The sequence below is a fragment of the Muntiacus reevesi genome, chromosome 18 (genome assembly GCF_963930625.1).
Source record: "Muntiacus reevesi chromosome 18, mMunRee1.1, whole genome shotgun sequence".
NCBI lineage: Eukaryota > Metazoa > Chordata > Mammalia > Artiodactyla > Cervidae > Muntiacus > Muntiacus reevesi.
Genome location: NC_089266.1, coordinates 49,252,836 through 49,257,631, shown reverse-complemented (window position 1 = coordinate 49,257,631; position 4,796 = coordinate 49,252,836). Strand labels below are relative to the sequence as shown.

The 4,796-nt window shown below is 40.9% G+C and overlaps 1 non-coding gene across 1 annotated transcript; it reads left to right on the top strand.

Annotated features, from left to right (window-relative positions):
- Positions 1-4,311: 4,311 nt before the first annotated feature.
- LOC136150411 (small nucleolar RNA SNORD116) lies at positions 4,312-4,407 on the top strand. Its single transcript, XR_010659838.1, has one exon. It is a non-coding gene; the product is annotated as a small nucleolar RNA SNORD116 (small nucleolar RNA).
- The last annotated feature ends 389 nt before the right edge of the window (positions 4,408-4,796 follow it).

The window sequence follows — 4,796 nt, the reverse complement described above, 5'->3', positions numbered from 1 at the left end:
TGGACAAGGAGCTAACATCGCCCTTCAAGACTGGTCACTGCTGTCTCTCTGAGATTACTACCTCATCAGTTTCTCTTTTTCTACCGGATTATTTCCATCTTTGTACAGATATGTTCTGGTTTGTGTTTTAACAAAAATAACAATGACAAAAGCTACCTTGACTCATTCTACTCAATTTCTCTGCTCCCTCTCTTAAAAAAAGTTTTGAAGATTTGTCTCTTTCTAGAGTCTACTTCCAATTCCTACCTCATAATTCCTCCTTAACCCAATCCAGTTAAGCAACCATCCCACTAATGCTAAGACTGTTTTTATGTCATAACCAGACCTCTCTGTTTCCAAAGTTTATGATGACTGTTCTGAACTTACTGACTTCTTTTCCAACTGAAGCAGCAAGTGCAGACACTATTTCCTTCTTGAAACTTAATATGCTTCCTTCTGGAAACTTGGTTCTCTTAGCTTGTGAGAGACCACACTAGGTGTGCCTCCTCATTAAGGGACCCACCTTTTCATTTTCTTTTGCTTATTTAACCCCAGCTAGTCTTCAGGTTGTTGGGAGCACTCAGGGCTTTGTCACAGGCTCCTCTCTTTTCCTGTACACTCTTCCCAGGGAACACCATTCAGGACCAATGTTCTAAAAACTATTATTCACTGATGACTCCCAAATGTGTATCTCCAGTCTGAACTTTACCCTGAATCCCAGATTCCGCATGTGTCTGCACACTTGACAGTTCCACATGAGTGTCAAATGGGCATTTCATTTTCACGTGGCAATAACAAACTCTTGATTTCTTCTCCATATCTCGTCCTCCTTGTCTTACCAATATCAAAAAGCATCATCATCCACCAGGCTGCTCAAGTCAAAGAACATTGGAGTTTTTTATTCCTCTCTTTCCTCCATTTTCCGTCCCCCTTTTTGTTGTCGTTGTTCAGTTGCTGAGTCGTGGCCGACTCTTTGAAACCCCATGGACTGCAGCATGCTAGGCTCCCTTGTCCTTCCCTGTCTCCCGGAGTTTGCTCGAGTTCATGTCCGCTGAGTCAGTGATAATATCCAACCATCTCATCCTCTGTCACCCCCTTCTCCTCCTGCCCTCAATCTTTCCCAGCATCAGGGACTTTACTAGTGAGTTGACTTTTTGCATCAGGTGGCCAAAGTATTGGAGCTTCAGCTTCAGCATCAGTCCTTTCAATGATTATTCAGGGTTGATTTCCTTTAGGATGGCCTGGTTTGATCTCCTTGCTGTCCAAGGGACTCTGAAGAGTCTTCTCCAGCACCACAATTCAAAACCATCAATTCTTCCGCATTCAGCCTGCTTTCGTATCTTTCTAATTTATCAGCAAATCCTTTAGACTAAATCTTCAAAATCAATACCACGGTGCACTGGGAAGACCCAGAGGAATCGGGTGGAGAGGGAGGTGGGAGGGGGGTTCGGGGTGGGGAATACACGTAAATCCATGGCTTATTCATGTCAATGTATGACAAAACCCACTACAACAGTGTAAAGTAATTAGCCTCCAACTAATAAAAATAAATGGGGGAAAAAAAAAAAAATCAATACCAAACCCAGCACTTTTCACTACGTCTACCACTACGTTTCCATTCTAAGCCTCGATCACCTCTCACTTAGGCCACTGTAGCAGTCTTCTCACAAGTCTTATTTCTTTCACTCTTGAACCTCTGTAAGCGCCTCCCAGGTGACTCAGCTATAAATACTCCGCCTGCAACACAGGAGACCACCTACAACACAGGAGACGTGAGTTTGATCCCTGTGTCAGGAAGGTTCCCCTGGAGAAGGAAATGGCAACACATTCCATTTCTTGCCCGAGAAATCCCATGGACAGAGGACTCTGGTAGGCGACAGTCCATGAGTCTCAAGAGTCAGACACGACTTAGCAACTAAACCACAACCACCTCTACAATCCCTTTTCCACTAGCTACTATCATGATCTTTCAAAACCATAAATCAGATCAAGTCATTCGCCTACTCACTGCGCTCAGGGACTTCCCATCACATTTAAAATAAAATACAAACTCCTTATGAAGTCTACATGATCTTCTTTGTCCCTAAATGCTTGGAGCATTTAATAACATTTAATTGCCCCTTCTGCACTATCCTCACAGCCTCAGTGACCTTTCTGTTCCCTGAAACAGCCAAGTTTTTAAGGACCTTAAGACTTTTTACATTAGCTATTCAATCTCCTTAGGCAATGGCAACCCACTCCAGTACCCTTGCCTGGAAAATCCCATGGACGGAGGAGCCTGGTAGGCTGCAGTCCATGGGGTCGCTAAGAGTCAGACACGACTGAGCGACTTCACTTTCACTTTTCACTTTCAGGCATTGGAGAAGGAGATGGCAACCCACTCCAGTGTTCTTGCCTGGAGAATCCCAGCGACAGGGTAGCCTGGTGGGTTGCCGTCTATGGGGTTGCACAGATCAGACATGACTGAGGCGACAGCAGCAGCAGCAGCATTCCATCTCCTTAGAATGCTATCCCCACTCTACCATCTTCAAAAGGATGGCTTCTTTTTGCTATTCAGATCTCAGTTTACTAATCCTATCTAAAATAGACTCCCTATGCATGCATGCTAAGTCGCTCAGTTGTGTCCGACTCTCTGCAACACTATGGACTGTAGCCCACCAGGCTCCTCTGTCCATGGGATCCTCCAGGCAAGAATACTGGAGTGGGTGCCATGCCCTCCTCCAGGGGATCTTCCTGACCCAAGGATCGAACCTGCATCTCTTACTTCTCCTGCGTTGGCAGGCGGATTCTTTACCGCTAGTGCCACCTGGGAAGCCCTAGCCTCCCTATAGCTCTATCATATAACTCTAATTCTCTGCAGAGAAATTCTATGTCATCTTGTTTGTTTGTTTGTCTATTGACTGTGTCTCTCAATTAGAATACAGGCTCCAGAAGAACAGAGAACTTGTCTTGTTCATTTCTATATCCCCGAGTCTAGAACAAAAAATCATTATATAAATTGGTTCATTCATCCATTTAGCTGGAAATGTGTAAAATTTATGTGAAGAAAACAATGAAACTTTACCAAAGGAAAAAATAACTCCCTGAATAAGTGGAAAAACATGTCACATTCCTAGATTAGACATTTAATTTGTTATAATTCATTCTACACACTTGTTATAAATTTGAATCAAAATTTAAACTGGATTTTTTTTTTCACTTGACAAGTTGATTCTAAAATTTATCCTTGTGGTCCAGTGATTGAGAACCCCCTGCTAATGCAGGGCACATGGGTTCAGTCCCTGGTGTGGGAAGATTCTACATGCTTCAGAGCACCTAGGCCCATGTGCCACAACTATTGAAGCCCTCTAGAGTCTGTGCTCTGCAACCAGAGAAGTCACCACAATGAGAAGTACAAGCATTGCAACTAGAGGGTAGCCCTCGCTCGCTGCAACTAGAGAAAGCCTGAGTGCAGGAACCAAGAGCCAGGGTAGCCGTAAGTAAATAAATGATTATGTTTTTAAAAATAAACATAAAATATATCAAGAAGAGAAAATGGATAAGAATAGCCAACGTGTTATTGAAAATGAAGAATATTAGGATGATTTGTTGTCCTGAAGGTACCTGAATATTCTATAAATTTGGGAGTGGCAGAGAAAGGGCAAATGGACCAATAGACAGTAGCACAGAGTCCAGAAAAGGATCAATATATACATGTGGAAAGAACATATAATGGATGTGGCATTTCAAACAGTTGAATAAAGGCCTGATGATTCATTAACTGATATTTGGACACCTGGCTATCCATTTGTTGGGACAACTCACCACCTTTGAAGAGGAAAAAAGGTGAAACCCTTAACTCAGGCCAGCTCTAAAATAAAATGGCAGGTGGATTAAAGAGCTAAATTAAGGGGGGGGGGGGGAATGTGAAAGTGCAAGAAGAAACAATGAAATTTTTTACCTATCAGACAGGCAAAATCCCTTTAAGATTGATGATAATAAGCAGGGGTGGGAAAGATGTGGAGACTCTCATAAACCTTTAGCTTATTTCTAGTTTCAGTCCATATCAAAAGAAATTTAAAGTACATCTACGCTTTGACCTAGAAGTTCCACTGCTAGTAATTCAGCATAGAGTATCTTTGCAAGAGGTACACATATAAAGATTTCTGCAGAAGCATTGTTCATAACAGTAAAGGAATAATATTTTTTTAAATGCTAGAATAAAAGATGGGATAGAAAATACTAAGACACCTTGAGCTTTTCTTTTTTATATTTCCAGTGGTTTTGTGCTTAAAATGTCCTTTTCACTTCTGAGATCAGTTAGATGGAATTAAAATTTCATGCTTTCTTCTAGTATTTTTGTGTTTTAAAATGTGTTTTTACTTCCTTGGAAAATCTGAACAAAATGAGTGAGAACTCACTACCGTCTCCTCATCGAAACTGAGGTCCAGCACGTTGAAAAAAAAAAAAAAACACGTGTTTTTACATTCACCTTTATTTGAAATTAGTTTGGCATGAACTGGATTTGAATTTTTTTCAAATAGATATGTTTCCCAATGTCTTTTATGCAATGACCTTATTTTTTGATATATCAGTTAGTGATATTCCCATTATTAAACAGGAATATACTTTCATATACTTGGATCTATTTCAGTGTTCACTATTCTTACTAATTTGTTGACTTGGGAGTCATATCTTACTTTTAATGACTGAGTTTAAAATCTTCAAACATATACTGTAAGAATTAATCTTAGAAGAAAAATGACACACTAATCAATTTGCTGTTGTTTCTTCCTGTGGCTAAGTAATAGTCCATTTCTCACCTATCAGAGTCACCC